Source organism: Schistocerca americana, chromosome 1, assembly GCF_021461395.2.
Source record: "Schistocerca americana isolate TAMUIC-IGC-003095 chromosome 1, iqSchAmer2.1, whole genome shotgun sequence".
NCBI classification, from domain to species: Eukaryota; Metazoa; Arthropoda; class Insecta; order Orthoptera; family Acrididae; genus Schistocerca; species Schistocerca americana.
Window position 1 is genome coordinate 274238995 of NC_060119.1, and position 24898 is coordinate 274263892.

A 24898-nucleotide genomic window follows, 5' to 3' on the forward strand; every position below is an offset into this window, starting at 1 on the left:
TTCAGCCGGATCCTGAAAAGTTAGAAGCAATCAGAGCCATTCCAGTTCCATCCACAAAAAGACAAGTCCGCAGTTTTCTAGGTCTCGTAAATTTTTACCGTCGTTTTCTGAATATGCAAATTCTAGTTACACCAAAACTTTGTTCTCTCACTGGAAAAAATACTATTTGGAACTGGGACGAACAAGCACAGTTGGAATTCAATTCTTTGAAAGAAGCGTTACTTCACGCGCCAATACTAGCTCATCCAGATCTGTCACAAGATTTCTGCCTTAGCACGGGTTCTTCTAAAGTCGGTCTTGGTGCCCATTTATTTCAAGAAGCCATAGAAAATGACATTACTGTTCCGAAAACCATTGCTTTTGCTAGCCGAGTGCTAACAAAATCTGAAAAAAATTATTCCGTTACTGAATTAGAAGCTTTAGCTATCGTTTGGGCATTTAACAAATTCCATTTCTTTCTTTCTGGTAAGCACGTAAAAGTATACAGTGATCATCGTGCATTACAATTTCTTATGTCTTCAAAATTAAATCACGACAGGTTAAAACGTTGGGCATTGTTTCTGCAAGAATTCCGCTTCACAATAGTCTACATTCCCAGCAAGGAGAACATTGTTTCGGACGCGCTGTCCCGCGCACCGGCTGGGCTTGAGAAAAGTAACACAGAAGGCAACATTGAGAAAAATTTCAGTATTCTTTACATTCAGAAAGTCGCCTTTGAAAACTTCATCACCACATCTTTAAAGGACATTGCTCATGAACAAGATAAAGATCCGATTTGGAAAGACATCAAAAGTAAATGGCATGAAAAGACACACACTCAGATTCGGCATTATTACCTGGTTAGAAACAACATACTCTTCAAACGCTGCACTGTTGATGACAAGTTATGGGTACTTTGCATTCCAGACGATTTTGTTAATAAGCTCATTTTGTACATTCATTTCAGCTACGCACATTTTGGCCCACGAAAATGTTATCATATTCTTCGAACGACTTGTTATTTTAACAATATGGAAAAGCGAATTCGAAGAGTCTTGTCTATTTGTAAACTTTGTCAAAAGGCGAAACCATCTACTATCTCACATCGTGCTCCGTTGTTTCCTATTATTCCTTCTAAATTAAAAGAATTTGCTGCTGTTGATCTCTTGGGACCCCTTGTCAGAACATCGAATGGATTTTCGTACGTTCTAGTCGCTGTTGAACTTACTTCAAAATTTGTTTCTTTCACTCCGTTACGTAAAGCCACTGGACGGTCTGTATCCAACGCCTTTGTTAAAAATTTCTTACGTGAAGTTGGACATGTTAGTAAAGTCATTTCAGATAACGGACCGCAATTCAGATCTGCTGTTTGGTCACGCATGCTTCGGAATCATAAAATCAAACCTGTTTTTATTTCATTGTACTCACCACATTGTAACCCGTCTGAACGGATTATGAAAGAAATCAATAAGCTTTGCAGACTTTATTGTCACAGAAAGCATCAGCATTGGGACAGATATTTACACTTATTTCAAAATGTGCTGAATGAAATGCCTCATGATTCCACTGCTTTACCACCTACTCTTGTACTAAAGAATGAAGAACCACCGAACAGAATCAGAGAGCTTGTACCTTTCCCGAATACACGTAAACTTCGACACAAAGACATAATTGATTTGGCTCTTAAAAATATAAAATCTGCAGCAAACAAAAGCAGAAAACTACACGGTAAAGCAAATGCAAAGAAATTATATATTGGTCAGAAAGTTCTCATTAAAGCTCATTCATTGTCACATAAGAAGAAACACTTGAGTCACAAATTCTTTCTAGTTTACAATGGACCTTACAGAATCCGACGTATACCACATGATAATTGCGTTGAAGTTGAAACTCTGCATACTAGGAAGAGTAAAGGTTTACACCACATTTCACATGTAAAACCGTTTATTGAAAGATCATCTGCTTTTTAACTTTGTCTTTGCCATAAAACGTTTCACTTCACGTTACTAGTATGAAGTTAAATATCCAGTCAAGAACCAAGAGAACTTATTTAAACAGAAATTACGAATGCATTGTTATTGCGAACAGACGACACAGTGTTATTGTGTGTGTACATTCTTGCTTGTTAGTTGCACGATTACGTAACGACTATAAGGCTCACATACTTAGAACATATACTGGTACTGCTAATGAGATTCTAATGCAACATTTTGGTTTACTTGAAAATACATTCTGGATTTAAGGTACTTTCTGTGAGATACCAGATGAGACAGTGGTTAGTTTATGTGACAGCTACACGATTTTATCACGACGCTACTAATGAGTGACAATTTACAATGTTGCTTTTGCGGTGTTTCTGTTTCATATCTGCACAGTTTTTCTGTATTATGCTGGAAAGTAAAACATGTTTTAGTAGTAACTTTTGTGGTATAGCTACAATGTCACAGCCTTTTCTGTAGCACAACAATACATTACAGCACAGTAATTTCTTCATCACAACAATAAGCGTAATAACTAAGATATCTATACGCAAAGCATTTCACTTTTGTTTATCATGAGGTAAGTACATTGACTTCTGCAGAACTTAGCTTTCGGAGGACAATAACTACGACACTTCCACAGAGATTACCTTACAGCAAGACGCACATTTAGCGCTACAGGACACGTATTTGAGTGATTAATTTTGTACTTAAATCATTTATTTTTAAAGATATTTGAAGTACAATGATACAAAGGTTTTCCGTAATACATTTCATTCCATTCTTGTAATCTGTAACACTTGAGGGTATAATTACATTAATCCTCAGGGGGGTACACGCTTACTTTGTGTACCATGTGTGTGGCAAGCACAAGGAGCCCTAGCTAATATGGTATTTGCTTATACAACTTTACACATCGGTACCATATTTCTCTGACACAGAATTACATAGCTATCTGATCATTTAACAGAGAAAGAAACTTTTTTTTTACTACATCAGTGACAGATGTTTACGTAATTACACAGTTGGATAACTTCACACTTATGAAATTGTATTTTGTCTGTACTTTGTGAAATGCTCATATTTTTCCGGAACCATTGTGATACCATGAGAGCTTTGAATGATGTATTTGGTAAGGGAGCATGATTTTTAAAGTAAGTTTGAGGTAAATGACACTACTGACATGAGCAGAGAATTTTTTTTTAGCTTTTGAAACTATTGGAGGAAGCTACGACGCTTTTGAGATTTGGCTGAGGTTTTATGATGTTATTATTACGATGATGATGTGTATTATGCTGCTGTGGTATGTTTATGATCAATAAGCTGATGCTATATGAGTTATTTGATTATGCTATGTATCTGTTATGATGAAATATTGAAGAAGTGTCGACGAATATTTATATGTGTAATAAGGTAAGGAGTAATGAATAGTGGTTAGGGACTCTGACTTGTGAAAAAGGATGTTGGAAACCAAGAATCGTACTTTAAGAGTTATGAAATGTGTGTAAATGCATGAATGTATCACAATGCCGGCGAAAATTTTTTGGACACTGTTATATTCATAAGATTTTGTTTCTACACATTTGCAACGCAAATTCTGGACCTCTGAAATTTTTTATATGAGACTGCCACTGTAGCAGAAACTGCTGTCGTAAATATTTCCGTAAAAAAGTTAAGTGACCACCTGCACGTAATGCGTCGTGGGCACCTAGCTGTGTCAGATGCCTGGAGAAAAGCCATTAGTGCGTGCCTTTTCAAAGGCACAGGTAGAAAAGAAAAAAAAAAGGGAGGCCATTATCCTCGCTATTGACATTCCTTTGTAGAAAGCACCGCAAATACGACACGCTCATTACTTGGAAAGATACTTACATCTGCAAACCTGATTATGACAAGCGTCTTTCTCGAGAATTGAGAGAATTTTTACTGCCTTATGAAATGCCATATGGCTAATGAATGATGTTTCATGCCGTCCTTTGTACATATTTGCTCATTTTCTTTAATATCTAGTTTCTAGCTGCACTGCAGCATTGGTTAAAATAAAATTTAATATATGTACTAATATAGTTATTTTATGCCTACAGATCCAGTCAATAAGAAATTTATGATCTACTTCCAAGAAAACGAGGGCACATAAATAGACATTTCCCTTCACAGGAATTGCATAAATAATTTCTTTACGATTTGGTAACTTATCTGCTAGTGTAAGTTCTCGTGATGCATCACTCTAGTGTTAAGATGTGACATAGGTATTAGACATGGACATTTTTAGTGTAATATTTTTTCTGCTTGAGCTATGTCATGTTTAGATATAAGTTATAGCATTTACTGCTGCTGTTTGCCAGGCATAGTCCCTCTGAATTTTACATTGTATAAAGCTAGTTTTACTACTGATTCATTTTTCTTGTTTGCTGCGCATTGCCTTATATTAGTTGTAATGTTGCATTGCTTGGTAATTTAGATTTACTGCAGCTTGCTTTGACAATTTCCATTTTTTTTTCATTGCTGTTGTATTAATTGTTTTATGTGCTGCTGCGTTGCCTCGTCCCTTGGTATGTATATCTGAGCTCAGTAGATTTAAGTTAGCTTAAGAGGGGGTAGACTATATAATAAACTATGATGAATTGGAAGAAATGCATTGAGAAGCTATAAGAAACAGATTTGGCAATTATTTTGAAAGAAATATGAATAGAATACAGAAAGCAGGTATAGATAGGACTTTTTGGGAATAATGATGAATGAAGGGAGATCTCCAAGAAGTAAAGAAAGTTTTGTTTGCAAAATACTGCAATAAAACAAACCCTGTCATTTCCTTTTGTATTATTATGCTATGTGTTTGTGTACCCTTGTGTATTTGTGTACTTCCTGTCTTTATGTGTTTATCTGATAAGACTTATGTTGTAGAATTTTTCTAATACTATGTTATTTACTTTGTAAAGATGTTTAGACATTATTTATCTGTTCTGTTTTGTTGCTCATGTGTGAAGTTGATGTTTCAAAAGTTATTCTGATCTTTCATGTATGTACTTATGTCATTATTTTTGTAACACTGATATATATGTTTATTTCTATTCTTTTGTAAACCCTGTGTTACTACAAATGTTATCTGTATTGTTATGTTCTTTAATGGTGTATTTTGTACCTTTGTTATTGTATTCTCATGTTATAAAATTGTAATTGTCACCAGTTCATCAAATTAAGTAACTTGTAAGTTACATTTCACTGCACACGTTTCTGTTGGTCATAGTATATGGACAATATGTGAGAAGTAGGGACTGTTAGTGTTTGGACGTGTGTTAATAATTCAGCAAGGGACTGGTTAACAGCATTGCTGCTTCTAGGGACAATTAGAAAAAAAAAACTTTGTGAGTGCACAAGTGGTGGTTTATGAACTTGCTATACTCTCCGCAAGACTCTTCGATGGTGATTGTGCACCTGCACAGTCGCAACAGATGGCTGCTGGCCATCTCTACAAGGACTACAGTGGGTCTGCATCTTTGATGACCCACCAATAACATTATTTCTACAAGGACTGCAGTGGGTCTGCACCTCTGGTGGCCCACCAATACCGTAATCTCTACCAGGACTACAGTGGGTCTACTCTGTGATGACCTACCTACCAGTATTCTTCAAAACTTCGACTGACTCTGCGGCGGGTTTGCTCTGTTGTGGCCCATTACCTGCTTGCATGTCAAGAGTCAGCACTGTCTTTCCGTCGGAAGGACAACACTACTTCTTCAAGACTGCATGGAAATGCACTACTTCCGTGTGCATTTTCTTTTACTGCTCAGACTTTGAGAAAAACACTGCTATTTTACTGTGATGAACGATCAGGACTGTCTTTATCGACTGTGAGAAGGTTTTAGCTTTTGACCAACATTGTATCAATAAGTGTGTGCATTTGATTTCTTTGTTATTGTAATTATGAAAATTTTTTTCAAATCATTATTGGCCACTACCCAAAACAATTTGTAAAATTTTTTGTGGGGAGCATGGGGCCTATGTAAGTAGGCTGTTTATGTTTTCTTATTGGCAATGTTACGTAGCGCTCTGTATGAAAATCACTGGCTGTGCTGTGTGCAGTCTGTGGCTAGTTTGCATTGTTGTCTGCCATTGTAGTGTTGGGCAGCGGCAGCTGGATGCGAACAGCGCGTAGCGTTGCGCAGTTGGAGGTGAGCCGCCAGTAGTGGTGGATGTGGGGAGAGAGATGGCGGAGTTTTGAAATTTGTAAGATTGGATGTCAATTATGATTATTAAGGTAAATACATTGTTTGTTCTCTATTAAATTTTTCATTTGCTAACTATACCTATCAGTAGTTAGTGCCTTTAGTAGTTTGAATCTTTTATTTAGCTGGCAGTAGTGGCGCTCGCTGTATTGCAGTAGTTCGAGTAACGAAGATTTTTGGTGAGGTAAGTGATTTGTGAAAGGTATAGGTTAATGTTAGTCAGGGCCATTCTTTTGTAGGGAATTTTGAAAGTCAGATTGCGTTGCGCCAAAAATATTGTGTGTCAGTGTCAGTTTAAGGACAGTCTTAATTAATTTTTCTAAGGGACGTTTCAATTCGTTTGACAAATGGTACTCCATCGGCGCTTAGCAAATCTCAGCTTAATAGGTAGACGCGCTTTATGATGTGCATGAAACATTACCACGGAAAACTTTGAATATTACCGCCGCTTCTCTTAACAACAAATTAATAAAGAGCAAATGACGAAACGTCATTTTGACACACTGTAGTGTATCACGTTGACGTCAGATTTTTATCCAGAAAAGACTTTAATTAGTAAAAGATCATCACATGAAGCACAACGACAAGTGTTGATTTAAAGAAGGTACATCCAATAGCAAACAACTATATCATCGTTTTTTGGGAACATGAAGTCCATGAATGGCTGAAAATGGTCTCTAAGTAGCTGAACATAACCATTTATAGTCAAAGATCGGCCAGAGAACCCTGCCCAGTCTATGTAAACACAGCCCACACCTCTCTGGAGCCACCACCAGATTGCGCAGTGCCTTGTTGACAACTTCGGTTTGTGGCTACAGAGGATCTGAGTCACACTCGAACTCTATCATTAACTCTTACCAGCTGGAATCGGGACTCAACCGACCAGGCCACGATTTTCCGGTCGTCTCAGGTCTAACTGACTGTTCGAGCGAATAATTTGGCCACCCTGATCGCCTGACATGAATCCTATTGTACATTTATGGGACATTATCGAGAGGTCAGTTCGTGCACAAAATATCACACCGGTAACAACAATAAAGATGGGTCAATTTTTCTGCAGGGGACTTCCAACGACTTGTTTAGATCATGCAGCGTCGATTTGTTGCACTACGACGGGGGAAAGGAGATCCGACATGATATTAGGAGGTATCCCTTGGCTTGTTTCAGTTCAGTGTATACAGCTCAATGGAAAAATTCTGAATCTGCCAGGTGACGATCAGTTAGACTTCATACATCGAAAAGGCAACCAGAGACAGTTTTGACGTCACACTTAATAATAACGGTGACTGGTAACAGTAAACTTGTTGTTTCATTTAATGTCAATAACAGTCACGATAAAGCCTAACCTAAAATGTTCGCATTTAAAGGTAACGCATTCATAGGATTTGTCGATCTAGGAAAAGCGTTTGACAATATAAAAAGAAGTTAGAAATTCTCAGAAAAATTTGTGTAAGCTACAGCTAAAAACGGAATATGAAATATATATAACAACCAAAAGCACTTCGTCTTCAGGCCACAAGTGACCCACCGGGATAATCCGATCGCCGTGTCATCCTCAGTTGAGGATGCGGATAGGAGGGGCGTGTGGTCAGCACACCGCTCTCCCGGTCGTTATGATGGTTTTCTTTGACCGGACCCGCTACTACTCGGTCGAGTAGCTCCTCAGTTGGCATCACGAGGCTGAGTGCACCCCGAAAAATGGCAACAGCGCCATGGCAACTGGATGGTCACCCGTCCAAGTGCCGGCCACGCCCGACAGCGCTTAACTTCCGTGATCTCACGGGAACCGGCGTATCCACTGCGGCAAGGTCGTTGCCCTACATAACAACCAAGGAGGAACAATAAGAGTAGAGGACGAAGAACGAAGTGTTCAGATTAAAAATGGTGTAGGACTGGGATATAGTCTTTCTCCGCTACTGTTCAAACTATACATCGAAGAAGCAATGACGGAAATAAAAAAAATGTTCAAGAGTGTGATCAAAATTCAGGGCGAAAGGTTATCAGTGATAAGATTGCCTGATAACATTGCTGTCCTCAATGGAAGCTAGCAAGGATCACGGGACATACTGAACGAATGAACTGACTACTGAGCATAAAATGTGGATTAAGAGTAAACTGAAGATATACAAAAGTAATGAGGATTAGCAGTAATGAGATTAATGAGAAACTTAACATCAAAATAGGGGACCAAGAAGTAGACGAAGCGAAGGAATTCTGGTAGCTTGGAGGGAGGATGACAAAAAAACCAGACTAGCACGGGCAAAGAGGGCATTCCTGGTTAAAAGTACTCTACTAGTATTATCTTTAGACCTTTATTCGCGGAAGAAATTTCTGAGAACGTGCGTCAACTGTGGGAAAACCGGGAATGATGAGACTCGAAACTTTTGATATTTGACTGTGTAGAAGGATGTTGGAAATGAGGCAGACTGATAAGACGAGGAAAGAGGAAGTTCTCCTCGGATGAGTAGGTGAGGAAAACAAATATGAGAAAAATACTGACAAGAAAAGGGACAGGACGAAAGGACACGTGTTAAGAAATCTGGGAATAACTTCCATGGTACTAGAGGGAGCTGTAGAGGAAAAATTTTAGGGTAAGACAGAGACTGAAATGCACTGGTGTCCAAAATCAAAACAACAAACAGCTTCTTCCCCGTCCTGTGTCTAATTCTTGATATAATCATACGAACTGTCAACAGATGTCCGTACTATCGTGTTCTACAAGGAAGATCGCATTTCAGTCAACGGAAAACCATGGCAACGATGACGTCAGTGCACCTATCAAACGGAGTAGTTTTCGCCGCGTAGTTCCACGACCACTACCGCTGTGAACGCAGTCACAGACGATGAAGTAGGACACAGAGAACGCGTCTACCAAACTCGCTATGGTGGGGGCCATAGGAAGAATAATAGCAGGACAATAGGAAACTCATGTGGTTCGATGGCTTAACGTGAATCGTTCTTTGTTTCTCGGATAAGGCGACGATTTATAGAGACCGAAACTGTGTCCCGAAGACCAGAGTACGACCGACCACGTGTGACTTCAGAAAGAGAGGACCGTTATTTGCTGTGAGGGTACGGCGGTACCGCCTTAGTACTGCAGGGCAACTGGCGTCCACTGGACGTGTTGTATTGAAGCAAACGGCGTACGGAAGGCTTCGGCAGCAGAGACTTTTATTGTCGGAGACCTGCTGCAGCTGTACCGCTAACACATTTTCACAGAAGGGAACTTCCAGAGAGGAGTCGTCAACGTGCCATCTCGACGGCCGAGCAGTGGGCCAATGTTCTTATCAGAGATGAGTCCCCATTAGGTTTGGGGAGTGATTCTTGACGGATTCGCATCTGGAGAGAACGTGGGACGCGATTTCGGGACCCAAACACTGTTGAAAGAGAGAAGAATCGAGGAGGATCCCTAATGGTGTGGGCAGGGATTATGTTGAAAATGTTCAAATGTGTGTGAATTCTTATGGGACTTAACTGCTAAGGTCATCAATCCCTAAGCTTACACACTACTTAACCTAAATTATCCTATGGACAAACACACACACCCATGCCCGAGGGAGGACTCGAATCTCCGCCGGGACCAGCCGCACAGTCCATTACTGCAGCACCATAGACCGCTCAGCTAATCCCGCGCGGCGATTATGTTGACCACACGAACACCTCTTCACGAAATTGTACGGATGAATCGGAAAGGTTTACTCGTAACTGCTGTTAGACACCGTGACGAGGTGTTGGGACCTCATGTACGGTTGTTGTGAGTTGCTGTGCACCCAACCGTCGTATTGATGGACGACAGTGCTCAACCTCATAGAGCACAAATGGTTGATGCTTTCTTCGAAACGAAAGATACTGCACGCATGGCGTGGTCTGCCTCGTTCTCCCGATTTGAATACAATAGAGCATGTCTGGGATGCACTAGGGAGACGGATTACAACACCTACCAACCACTCTACGAGACTTGCGAGAGGTTCTGCAGGAATAATGGGCGTTATTGTCTCAACATGACATTGACGACGCTGTTCACAGCATGCTCCGTCGTTGTCATTCCTGTATTGGTGCCAGAGATGGTCACGCCCCACAGTGAGCACATTAACCAGTTTGCATGTTGCAATTGTTTAGGTTCTGTATTATTTACATTGCTTATACTTTGTTATCACCTGTTTATACTGTTCTCTGGCAAAATGAACGCAACATTGCAGAATTTCCGTTTGTTGTTTTAATTTTGTACACCAGTGTATATGCGGCAAATAAATGAGGAAGTCAGGCGTAAGTGCTAGTCTCAGATGAAGAAGTAGACACAAGAAAGGAAGTCGTGTCGGGCTGTATCAAACCAATTTCGTGACTGATGACCAAAACAGGGCGCTTCTTGAACTCTGACAATAACTTGCGTATGTGAAAAACGCCGAGTTTCGCCGTGGTTCGGAGTACACATTAAGCTTAGTCCCTTTAACAGGCTGGGTAAGCAAGCTCAGAGATCAGAACAAGCGAAAGGGATACCATATTGAACAGGACAGTACTTAGTAAAGGACTGGGGGTCCAGGCCAATGTTTGGGTTAATTACAGCTTTATTTATTTATCAATTAATCTGTGTGTTTAATGTCTTCCACCAACATGTGCCTAATATTTCCTATGTCAGTTTGAGAAACATGAATATTTCTCCTACAGTTTTAAATGTTTTATCTACTTTTCATCAATTTAACACGTTATTATTGATTTTTTTAAATAATTAGTGGTTCTAAGATGCTGAATGGTAAAAAGAAAAATCAGGTATTGTCCACATAACAAGTCTTCAGGCAAAATGTAGTACTGCGAAAAATGAAGAAACTAAAAATATGTAAACTGTGAAAACCTTTTGAGTATCAAGCTCAGCTCCTCTAGATTACATCAAGGTAAGTAACGAAAGGGAAAATGAAGTAACTACAGCAGAAAGAAAAACATTCACGGGGAAATGGTGTAAAGAAGATTTAAACAGAAGTCATTAATTCTTGCGTTTATGCTGCTGTAATTAACCTGATGACTGGTTTGAGCACTACAGTCCCTTACACCCACATCTACATCAATACTCCGCGAGTCACCTCACAGTGTAACACTAACTGATCCCCCTTACGTGTTCCACTCGCGAATGGCGCGTGGGAGGATTAATTGTCTGTAAACCTCTGTATTAGCTCTATTTTCTCGAATTTTTTCATCCTTGTCTTTTCGCGACATGTATGTGGGAGGAAGTAATGCTTTGACCGACTCTTCCCGAAAACAAAAAACTAAAACTAAACTCCTCCCGTACAGGCCATGAAGGCCCAATGGTACCGAGCGGCCGCTGTGTCATCCTCAGCCCACAGGCGTCACTGGATGCGGATATGGAGGGGCATGTGGCCAGCACACCGCTCTTACGGCCCTGTGTCAGTTTTCGAGACCGGAGTCGCTACTTCACAATCAAGTAGCTCCTCAGTTTGCCTTACAAGGGCTGAGTGCACCCCGCTTGCCAACAGCGCTCGACAGACTGGATGGTCACCCCCGAGTGCTAGCCCAGCCCGACAGCGCTTAACTTCGGTGATCTGATGGGAACCGGTGTTACCACAGCGGCAAGGCCGTTGGCCTTCACGGAAAGTACTCTATCCAAATTTCAGCAATAAACCTCTCCGTGATGCTGAACGCCTGTTTGCTATTGGAGTTTCTTGAGAATCTCTGTAAAGCTCTCGTGCTAACTAAATGATTCCGTCACGAAACGCGCGGATTTTTTCGTCTTTCCTATCAGTGCTACCTGGTAAGCGTCCCAGAGTGATGAACAATAGTCAAGAATACGTCAAGCAAGCGCCTTGTTTGCCATTTCCTTCCACGGATCTGGCACGGCCCTATTGGAGTTGCTCTTCCACTGACTTCCTCCGATCTCTGGATGTATATAAGAATATGTGTTTTGTGTCTAATCACACAGGCAATTTTCAGCATGAAACGGGCAGTTTCACAATTATGAAACTAGAAGTAATACTGATTTCCAGATATAATTACTTAGCAAGGGTCCATACGAGGAAAGTATGTATTGCTAACCTAAAACAAACTTGACCAAAAGGAAATTTCGACATCAGCTGCAATACGGTATTAAGATAAATCCAGTGGCTACAAGTGGAAATTTATGCCGAATCGGGACTTGAACCTGGAATTCCCGCTAATCGCGACAGGTCGCCTTAACAACTTCGCCTGTTTGAGGGCGTTTCGTGTCCAATCTAATTCCCATATGTCGCACACTACATACCTACATACGTAGTATCCCCTATCCATTATCCTCACTGCTCGCAGCATGACGTGAATCCCGCAAGAGGTCGAACGAAGAGAGCATACGCACTGAGTGTACCATTATTTGTCGTCAAGGTGCATTTATTTATATGCGTAGTGTGTTCTTTCGGACAGCCCAAAAAAACAAACACTATGCATGTAAATAAAATAAACTTCACTGCACTGACTGCAGAAATAAATAATATAAAAACAACAGGTACATTTAAGAAATAATTCGAAAAGATGCTAATATCCAACAATTTCCGTAACATTGAGGAAATCATAAATTATTCTCATGAAAACAAGTCTGCCATTTTATTCAAGAAAAAGTGTGATTTGTTACACGTCTTTCGTATAAATGGCTCTGAGCACTATGGGACTTAACAGCTATGGTCATCAGTCCCCTAGAACTTAGAACTACTTAAGCCTAACTAACCTAAGGACAGCACACAACACCCAGTCACTTTCGTGTAAAGAACGTTGCCGCTGCTCCTCTGACAGTCAATACAACTGGGTACCTAGAAAGATAACAATAATCCTGTGAGTGAAATTATTTGATGAAATGGTGAGAGAGGAACAAATGTATGAATATAGAAGTGATATGAGAACATAAGATTTTCTCTGGTTTTGTACACAACTCCTTTCGTGTTATATTGTTTAGTTCTACTATAGTATACGTATTTAAGAACTGGTTGCTCCATTAATTGTACAAAATGATCACAGGCTGACTAAATTATTAGTGTTGCTATTATTACTATTACTATTATTATTATTATGATTACGATTACAATTTATGTTGAGAATTCAGTGCCGGTAAATAAGGGCTGTCGCAACAGAAGAAGACGAAGGCAATTACGAAGGCATTTAATTAATTTGTTTTGTACTCCATAATCAAATGTGTTGTTATCCACACACTGCTAAATATTAATAACTGCTACACCAAATATTCATTCGTAACAGCGGCTGGCAGTGATCAGCTACTTAGGAGGGTGGATAACTTCTTGCGTGAAGTGCCCCTCCAATGTCGCTGTTCAGCATGAAAAACGTGTACCTAAGCTTCGGTGGCTTCATGGGTCAATTCGCTTCGCAAATCACCTGAACCACGTGGGTGACAGGAACGAACGTCCTTCAGATTTCTCGAAAACAAGGCAGATACAACTCCTCGTATCTGATAACGAGACGTTAAGTATCTGTTCTCGTAGATCTTCTTCATAATCGTAGAATTTGATGGTCAATACCGCGACGTTGATTTCCAAAATCAGTAGAGTGCACTTCTCAAAATCACCCGAAAAAATCGAGTTTGAAGGTTTGAAAATTCGAGCACTGTTGAGGGCGAAAAATTCTGAACTGTTGAAAAGAGCTGTATGTGGTAAACTGCGTAACGTTATCGTGAGGTCGCTGATTCGATTTTCGCTTGATGCATTTTTAACATTAGTTTCGATTATTTAAACAGTCCAAGGAAGAAGAGAACAGAAGCTTTGGGAATGTGGTTCAATAGAAGAATGCTGAGCGTTAGACGGGTAGATGAGAAGGTACCGAATTGAGAGGAATATAAATTTGTGGCACAACTTTATTAAAAGAAGATTGAAATGGATGTTGTGCTGGCAAAGAATATGGTGGTATTAAATTTAGAAAGTTTCCCATAAGCATCAGAGATGCGAAATTTTCTGTACCCACGTTATATGAGGAAGCATGTCTATAACTAATTTTATTATAATTAATTAGTACAGAGATATGTTAATTATGTTTAGATGATATCCTGTACATATTCAGATATTTATTTTGTGTTACATTATTTGCTCGTGTTCCTCCTTGGGTGGCGTGCAGCGGACGCAGTTCGTCAGCAGGTATCTCCACGTCTCAGCAGGTGCTGCATAGGGCTGCCAGCGCCGTACAAAGTACTAAGGAGGACTTCAGAGTATTCCGTATCGTGGGCTCGAAGCAGTAATGGCAACAAAATTGTGAAATATAAGTTAATGCGAAAAATTTTAGTTCCTTTGTGAGCTAAGTCAGTGCTCAAATCACATAAATTTAACCATATAATAAAAGTTAATCGTTGTTGGCAACAATGGAAATTATTTCAAGAAATTACAATCGAAGGTAACAAATTTAGACGATTTAAGGACAATGATATGGTGGGGCTCGTACCATTTTTATTACATACATCAAAGAATGTTATGTATACCCCAGTTCCCAGAACTCCTGAAGATAGACGTTGACTTTGGATATTGTATCACAAAGACAGTCCCTTTCACTGTTCAGAGATGTCACTAAACACGCCCAAACATGTAAACAACCATGCATAAGTAGCGCCTATTAGACAGAGGGTGTCCCACAGCCAATCAGTTCCAGTCATTCCACCATGAAGGAGGTGCACGGCTCGTGTTGTCTGTAGTTCAACCACTCCTAGATGGTCAATACCGCGGTTCGATCGCGTCCGCATTGTTACATTGTGCCAGCAAGGCCTCTCAACAAGGGAATTGTCCAGGCGTCTCAGAGTGAACAAAAGCGATGTTGTTCGGTCACAGAGGAGATAGAGAGAGAGAGGCAGGAACTGTCGATGACATGCCTCGCTGAAGCAGCCCAAGGGCTACTACTGCAGTGGATGACCGCTACCTACGGATTATGGCTCGGAAGAACCCTGACAGCAACGCCACCATGTTAAATAATGCTTTTAGTGCAGCCACAGAACGTCGTGTTACGACTCAAACTGTGCGCAATAGGCTGCATGGTGCACAAATTCACTCCCGACGTCCATGGCGAGGTCCATCTTTGCAACCACGACACCATGCAGCGCGGTACAGATGGGCCCAACAACATGCCGAATGGACCGTTCAGGATTGGCATCACGTTCTCTTCACCGATGAGTGTCACATATGCCTTTAACCAGACAATCGTCGGAGACTTGTTTAAAGGCAACGCGGTCAGGCTGAACTCCTTAGACACAGTATCCATCGAGTACATCAAGGTGGAGGTTCCCTGCTGTTTTGGGAAGGGATTATGTGGGACCGACGTACGCCGCTGGTGGTCATGGAAGGCGCCGTAACGGCTGTACGATACGTGGAAGCCATCCTTCGACAGATGGTGCAACCATATCGGCAGCATATTGGCGAGGCATTCGTCTTCATGGACGACAATTCGCGCCTCCATCATTCGCATCTTGTGAATGACTTCCTTCAGGATAACAACATCGCTGGACTAGGGTGGTCAGCATGTTTTCCAGACATGAATCCTATCGGACCTGCCTGGGGTAGAGCTGTTTATGGGCCGCGGTGGTCTAGCGGTTCAGGCGCTCAGTCCGGAACCGCGCGACTACTACGGTCGCAGGTTCGAATCCTGCCTCGGGCATGGATGTGTGTGATGTCCTTAGGTTAGTTAGGTTTAAGTAGTTCTAAGTCTAGGGGGCTGATGACCTCAGATGATAAGTGCCAGAGTGCTCAGAGCCATTTGAACCATGAGCAATAAAAAGGTTGGAAATGATGTTTTGATGATCTCTACTCCAATTCTCTGTACAGGTTCCGGAACTCTCGGAACCGAGATGATGCAAAACTTTTTTTGATGTGTGTATGATGGTTGTAGTAGTTAATCAGATGTGAGAGGGCTTACACAGGATTACTTGAGAGCTGCATCAAACCAGCCGCTGGACTAAAGACCGGAAGAACAAGATTTATTATGAAAATGAAATGCTATTTACACTGAATTGTAATTTTCTAATAAAAATAATGCGTTTGTTTTAAGTCACTACTGGGATGAGAATAAAAAGTAACCACAGGAAATTGGAATTTGGCATAAAAATGCGAAACATCGAATAGAGAATAAAATACTCTCTTGTTTCCAGAGGTTACAAGAAACGGAAACGTGATACTGAAAGTCAATAACACGTTTCAAATTTGTATATCAAACTTTTAATTTATTATCGGATTAGCAAGAAATTTGGATTCAGTATTTATTAATTTTCATGTGAAAATAAATATAGAATTCAAATAATAATAATAAAGAAGAAGATGGCGTCAGCTACCTGCAGGTTAATTAACGACTTTTTTAAATTGAAATTCTCTTATTGTGATCAACCCTTATCAAATTTCGAGCTATAACAGAGCTGCCCGGAGAATAATTTGAACACACCGCTTAAATGCTTCTTTTGTCGGCTCCGTTAATGGCTCGAAATTTTTTTATACTTAACAGCACTCGGAAATTTTCAGAATCGATTTTTTCGAGTATTTTTTTCGTGTTCAGGAAATTTATGTCCGGACACTGACCTTCGACTGCTGCGTAAATAAAAAAAGTGGTGATGGCCGGAGTGTAGGGTCACCTCGTGAGACCTGGGCAGCGAACGTGGGTCGGAATGCGTGCTTCCGCGGTAAACTAATAGGTGACGAACTCAGACATGAAAGGGGCGTCATTGGCGCGTATAGCTGCTCGGTGCCCAGTGTGTGCCGCGGCACGTACGCTGCACGTTCGTGTCGTACGTTGCGTGGCGTTGCGTCAGAGCCGCCAGCTGCGGCCTTGGCCACCTGCTCGGCACCTCCTCCCACACCTCGGCCTGCTCGGCATTCCCCTCACCCACACCCACAGCACACACCACGGCGCAGCGTGGCTGTGCGTGCCGCCGGCACTTGTCTGCAGCGCCCCAACAGGTCACGGGCACGCTCACCGCCGTCGCCTCGCCGGCACGCTGCTCAGGAGAGCGTACAGCCCTCCCTCAACCGTCCGGCCTACATCTACATCATACTCCGCAAGCCACCTAATGGTGTGTGGCGGAGGGTACTTTCGGTCCCACTATCTGATTCCTCCAACCCTGTTCCACTCGCGAATAGTGAGTGGGAAGAATGATTGTCGGTAAGCCTCTGTATTGGCTCTAATTTATCGAATTTTCTCCTCGTGGTCAATACGCGAGATGTATGTCGAGGGAAGTACACTACTGGCCATTACAATTGCTACACAACGAAGATAAGGTGCTACAGATGCGAAATGTAACCGACAAGAAGAAGATGCTGTGATATGCAAATGATTAGCTTTTCAGAGCATTCACACTAGGTTGGCGCCGGTGGCGACACCACAACGTGCTGACATGAGGAAAGTTTCCAACCGATTTCTCATACACAAACAGCAGGTGACCGGCGTTGCCTGGTGAAACGTTGTTGTGATGCCTCGTGTAAGGAGGAGAAATGCGTACCATCACGTTTCCGACTTTGATAAACGTCGGATTGTAGCCTATCGCGAGTGCGGTTTATCGTATCGTGACATTGCTGCTTGCCTTCGCCGAGATCCAATGACTGTTAGAAGAATATGGAATCGGTGGGTTGAGGAGGGTAATACGGAACGCTGTGCTGGATCCCAACGGCCTCGTATCACTATCAGTCGAGATGACAGGCATCTTATCCGCATGGCTGTAACGAATCGTGCAGCCACGTCTCGATCCTTGAGTCAACAGATGGGGACGTTTTCAGGACAGCAACCATCTGCACGAACAGTTCGATGACGTTTGCAGCAGCATGGACTATCAGCTCGGAGACGACGGTTGCGGTTACCCTTGATGCTGCAACACAGACAGGAGCGCCTGCGATGGTGTACTCAACGACGAACCTGGATGCACGAATGGTAAAACGTCATTTTTTCGGATGAATCCAGGTTCTGTTTACAGCAGCATGATGGTCGCATCCGTGTTTGGCGGCATCGCGGTGAACGCACATTGGAAGCATGTATTCGTCATCGCCATACTGGCGTATCACCCGGCGTGATTGTATGGGGTGCCATTGGTCACACGTCTCGGTCACCTCTTGTTTTCATTGACGGCACTTTGAATAGCGGACGTTACATTTCAGGTGTTACGACCCGTGGCTCTATCCTTCATTCGATCCCTGCGCAACCCTACATTTCATTAGGATAATACACGACTGCATGTTGCATGTCCTGTACGGCCTTTCTGGATACAGAAAACGTTCGACTGCTGCCCTGGCCAGCACATTCTCCAGATCTCTCACCAATTGAAAATGTCTGGTCAATGGTGCCGGAGAAACTGGTTCGTCACAATACGCCAGTCACTACTCTTGATGAACTGTGGTATCGTGTTGAAGCTGCATGGGCAGCTGTACCTGTACACGCCATCCAAGCTGTGTTTGAGTCAATGCCCAGGCGTATCAAGGGCGTTATTATGGCCAGAGGTGATTGTTCTGGGTACTGATTTCTCAGTATCTGTGCACCCAAATTGCGTGAAAATGTAATCACATGTCAGTTCTAGTACAGTATATTTGTCCAACGAATACCCGTTTATGATCTGCATTTCTTCTTGGTGTAGCAATTTTAATGGCCAGTAGTGTAATACGTTGTCTGACTCCTGCTGAAAAGAACTATCCCGTAATTTCAATAGTAAATCTCTCCGTGATGCACAACGTCTCTCCTGTAACGTCTGCCAGTGGAGTTTGTTCAGTATCTCTGTAACGCTCTCTCGTCAGCTAAACGATCCCGTGACGAAACGCGCCGCTCTTCGTTGGATCTTCTCTATCAGTCCTACCTGATGAGGATCCCAGCTAGATGAACAATATTCTAGAGACGGGCGAACAAGCGCCTTATAAGCCACTTCTTTCGTGGATGAGTTACATTTCCTTAAGATTCTTCCGATGAATCTGAGTCTGGTGTCTGCTTTTCCCACTATCTGTTTTATATGGTCATTCCACATAAAGTCGCTCTGGTTAGCTGGCCTAGATATTTTACGGCAGACGCTGTCTCCAGCTGTTTGTCATCAATAGTGTAGCTGTACAGTAGTGAATTTCTTTTCCTATCTATGCGCAATATGTTACATTTATTTGCGTTCAGGGTCAACTACCAGTGTCTGCACCCTTCATCAATTCCCTGCAGGTCGTTCTGAAAATTCTTCCTATCTTCTGGCGTTGCTACTTTGGCATAACCTACTGCATCATCTGCGAATAGCCTTAAAGAGCATCCGACGCTTTCTACTTGATCATTTATATATATTGTAAGCAGCAACGATCCTATCACACTTCACTGTGGTACTCTGGATATTACCTTTACATCTGTCGATTTAGTTCCGTTAAGAGCGACGTGTTGAGTTCTATCCGCAGGAAAGTCTTGAATCCAATTGCAGGTCTGCTCCCATACTCCGTAAGCTCGTATTTTTTTCTTTAGATGGCAATGCGGGACGGAATCAAATGCCTTACTGAAATCTAGGAACACGGCATCAGCCTGAGCGCCGTTGTCCGCTGCGCTGTGGGTCTCGGAGCGAGCTGAGTTTCGCAGGATCTCTGTTTGCGGAATCCTTGTTGAGTTTTATAGAGCAGCTGTTCATTTTCCAAGAACGTCATAATTCTTCAGCATAAAACATGTTCAATAATTTTACAACAGATTGACGTCAACGATATAGGTCTATAATTGTGTGGATCTGTCTTACGGTATTTCTTAAAAACGGGAATGACCTGCGCTTTTTTCCAGTCGTTAGGTACCTTTCGTTGCTCAAGCGATCTACGATAAATTACTGCTGGAAGGGAAGCAAGTTCTTTCGCACAATCTTTACAGAATCTTATAGGTATCTCACCTGGTCCTGAAGCCTTTCCACTACTAAACGATTGTTGCGGCTTTTCAATTTCGCGATCGGTTATCTCAACACCTGCCATTTCGACGTTCGTGCGACGATTGGAGGGAGGGACAGTGTTACGATCTTCCACGGTGAAACAACTTCGGAAGACCGAATTCAGTATTTCGGCCTTCTCTCTGCTATCTTCCGTTTCTGTGCCGGTGTGGTCGCTGAGAGAATGAACAGGTGATTTTTGACCCACTTACTGATTTTACGCACGACCAAAATATCTTAGGGTTTTTACTCAGGTCGGTTCACAACGTATTACTTACAAAATCAATGAACGATTCTCTCATTGCTCTCCTTACGCTCATTTTCGCTTCGTTCAGCTTTTGTTTGTCAGCTAAGATTTTACTTCTCTTAAATCTAGGATAAAGTGCTCTTTGTTTACGTAGCGCTTTTATAACACGGCTATTAAACCATGGCGGATCTTTCCCATCCCTCGAAACCTTATCTGAACATACTTGTCTAGGGCATATTGAACGATGCCTTTGAACTCTTTCCATTGGTTCTCCACATCTTCGTCCTCATCATCGAATATTTGATGCTGACTGCTGAGATATTCTGAAATTTGTATCCTTTCACCTTTCCTACCTTTCTTAACATTCCTTGTAGGACCCGTCGTCATAGATGCTGTCATAGCCGTACGATCACTGATACCTTCCTCTACGTTAACTGATTCGATATGTTCACGTCTGTTTGTTACCACGAGGTCTACGACGTTACCCTCACGAGTTGGTTCTCTAACTATCTGCTCAAGGTAATTTTCGGACAGAACATCCAGAACAATGCCACACGATTCCCTGTCACTGGCACCAATTTTGATGGCATAACACTCCCAATCTATACCTGGCTAGTTGAAGTCACCTCCTATTACAACGGCGTGATCAGGAAAACTACTACGACCCGAGGCCAGCTGTTAATGTGGCTCTTGACCTCCTGGCGGGATTGTGTCTAAGGCAGGGGTGGGCAGTTGTTTTGTCTCGGGTGGCACGAGGAGTGGCAAGAGGAGGTTAACGGAAGGTCTCACCTTTTAAAATTATTGCATTCTTTAGTTAACTTTGCATTTCGGAGAAAGTATAAACTGTACGATGAAAATCAATAGACATAAATTAAATAATCGTAGTTTTATTCAGTTTACTTATTTTGCTAATTTCATATAATCTACATCTGCAAGCCTATTTAATTTTAGAACCAGTTTAATGAGACGGATGCATCCAGTCACACTTTTCTACAATTTTTTTTGTAATTACCAGTGCGTTTTCGGTCGGAATTGTCATCACAGTCTGCAAAGTTTGTGTCTGTCAAAGAGCATCGATATCTATTATTGTTGAACTTCAAGATTAAAAAAAAAAAAAAAAAAAACAAAAAACAAAACTTCGCTCACGGACACATATAGGCCCAAATATGAAGAACATATTCCCGGCAAAATTCTTCATAAAGGACAATTTTTCAGTTGACAAATATTTGTAAAAGTCAACTAATGTCACAGCATTAAACATTTCTTTCTTTCACAGTGTGATCTGACAACCTGTCATTAAATTCAAGCTGCCCCTCCACAGGTACAGTGTCAATATCAACAGTGATGGGACAAGACAGTAAACTGAATTGAGGCTAGTTTTCATGAAGTCCTGAAATCTTCTACTGAAATCATCTTCAGACTCTGCAGGTGGCCCCTAATCTTAGTAGACACAGTTTCAAGCACAGTTTCAGGCACTGTTTGCTTTGCTAGTAGAGGGAAATAAAAGAAACTACCTTCGCCTGCTTGCCTTACAAATAGACCTGATTCTGCTTTATCTGCTTCACACGCGTCTGCTTTTCATGTGAAAATAGCCTCTTTCTCTGTAATGTCGCATCCAGTTCATACAATTTTTTCAAATATATCAGCTGCAAGCATCATTTCATATCTCCACTCCTCACACCCTACTTCTGTAATACATTCATGAGATAATATCTTCGTGCCCAGAAATAAAATGACTATTCTGCAACACCCACAGTCTTGTTAAAACTTTGCCCAGGCTCGACTACATAACACTGTTGTGGTGAATTAGAGCGTCATACTCTTCTCTCATATTCTCAAAGAGAGATCTGAACTGTCGATGGTGGGGTGCCCTTACTCTGATTGTCTTCACATAACCAAGAACAGGATCTACCAAAAACTTTAAGACCAGTGCAACTTTATAGACGCTCTGCTGATGCAAAATGCAATGAAAAGATATCAATTTCTGTGTCTTGTGCTCGTAATTAGTATTTTAAAAGCTTTACCATATCTACATTTTTCCCACTGATAGCTCAGAGCCATCTGTTATAACGCTTACAATTTCGTTCCAGGACAAGCCACTTTTCTCCACACAAGTCACAGCACAGCAGTTGCGACCAGTTGTTTTATCTGTAATTGATACCAGGCCAAGTAACTTCTCTGTGATGCCAAAATTTTCTTTAATTCCACGGATAAAGTTGAGTAATTCCAGGCCACAGTACGCTTACAGACACTAGTATACACTGCTTAATAAATTCACCATTCGAAAAGGGTTTGTTGCGTTTAGCAAGCTTACGTGCTACACTGCAAATTGCTTCTGTAGCTCCACATTGAAGCGCTGATCGCTTTGTAAATGATTTTGTTGCTTCTTCAGGCTTTTCACACACCTTGCAGATTTTTTTATTGTGCGTTCTTCCTTTTCCTTGAAAAGCTTGCAGCCAAATTCTCTATGTTTTATTTCGCAATCTCATCAGATTTTACCCTTACACACCGCTATCGTCAACACAATAAACACACTACTTTATTACCCGTTTCAAGAAAGAAATACGTGTTTGTTCATTCTTCATTAAACACACGGCATTCATAACTGATTTTACTTTTTTCGGAACGTTCATGGATCCACTAAAGTTGAAAATTTGTATATTTACTGTTGCACAGACAAAACTGAAATAAGCCAGATCAACCGTAAAAGCATTTCAGACCGATGACCGTAGCAGTCTGGTCCCTTTAATCCCACAAAAGCATTTCGCGTCGTACTAAACGCACAGAGCGCTCCCATCAGCCACCGTACCTAGTATCAACGTGGTTTGCGCGAATAGTATCTACGCTGTGCGTGGGTGTTGATGTGGCCGTCCTTGTGCAGATCTGCGCTCGCTGACGAGAAGAAAATATCGGTTCAACGCAGCTTTCTTGGCGGGCCGTTAAGTTACATGTAAATTATAGAACATAGTCAGAGAGCAGTGGTACTTAGCTTCGGATAAAACAGATATCTCAGACAACGTAACATTAATATCACTTTTACAACACATAACACACAGCCACACACACCAAGTCACAAACAAATGGAGGGATAGAGAAATAAACACGATCGCGCGTTTCCAAAATAGTGTGTCGTTCATGCAAAGGCCTGTATGTACGTCAAACTGGGAGGAACTTCCAAAATACATACAATGAACAAAAAAAGTACCTACCATACAAACAATTATACTAAATCAATAATCGTCACACACAATAAGTACATTGGTCAGCCGTTCCAGGATATTGTGAATGATCTTAATTTATTACATAAAATGGACAGGGGACACCAGATGACTTATACAGGATGATTCAGCTGCCCCTACCGCTGGGTTTTATGCAACCCGCATCGCCTTCAAATACCACATGCATGCATTTCATATTCTCTTACCTGCTACAAGAAAACTATTAGTCCTATCGAAAAAATAAACAAAATATTTTTTTAGGAAATGTAATGTACTTAAATTTCAACATAGGGTTAAACAGCCAACCGGCTGCACATAAACGGAAGGTACATTGTTGATTTAGCAACATTCGTTCTGATGAGGACACCCCTAGTGTGTGTCGAAGCCAATGTCAATGTAACTACCGTTTATGTGCAACCGTTTGGCTGTTTAATCCTATGCTGAGAGTAGTAAGTAGTTGCCGAATAATAGCCATGTACAAAATTGTAGTTAAATTTTGAACTGGTATGCGGTTTCGCTAGAGGCCATATTTTTCGAATCATTCAAGAAAAATGCTGAAAAGTGACCGTCAAATGCGTTTTTCTTGAATAATTCGAAAACCGTGGCCTCCAGCGAAAATGTATCCCAGTACAAAATTTAACTTTATTAACGAGTTTGTTTGCGTGGTCCTCCTTCGCAGCATGCACAGATATATGTTTTTTTTCTTTTTTCTTTTTGTAACTAAAACACCCTTTTCTTGCTGCATTGTATTTTATTTCTCCCAGACATCTTTCGCCTTTTTTACTTTAAGGCATAATCAGTGGAATCTAGAATGATACAATTTTGCTTTGATGTGTGTTATTTGTAAATTTTAGAACAGTTCACGTCTCGTTTTTTTATGTAAATAGCTGATTACTTATAGTTCTTAACGTTTTTGGTTGACAACTGCGTTTCCTTTCATGTGCTCACATGCTGGAGATCGCACTACAGTCCTATTTATGAAACGTAAGTATATTTTTATGTTCAGAACTTTTTTCTTCACACTTTTCATCTTGATTGTCCTTATTGTTGTGATACACCGTCTGTCTTTTGTCATTAATTATAGATATTTGATCGGAAACTGTGATTTAAAGAGGTAACTACTGTGAGTGCACTATGTATCTCATCCTGTTTGGTTTATTTACGCACTTGTTGCCAACCTAACGAAGTGTCTGTTTAAAAGTAACATCTATTCATTTCCGTTACATTTATACCATTGTGTGTGTGTGTGTGTGTGTGTGTGTGTGTGTGTGTGTGTGTGTGTGTGTGTGTGTGTGAGGGAGGGAGGGAGGGGGGGAGAGAGAGAGAGAGAGAGAGAGAGAGAGAGTACATATGCATGGATTTTCTGTGGGGTGGCGGTGTTTTTGGTTATTCAGTATAAG

General features: G+C 41.4%; 1 protein-coding gene and 1 pseudogene across 1 annotated transcript in view; both read right to left on the reverse strand.

The window, feature by feature from the left end:
- LOC124591732 (protein PRY1-like) overlaps positions 1-24898 on the reverse strand; it is a 584561-nt gene that overhangs the window by 506328 nt on the left and 53335 nt on the right. The gene's annotated exons all lie outside the window — the stretch shown is intronic.
- On the reverse strand, positions 11659-11774 carry LOC124560503 (annotated as a pseudogene).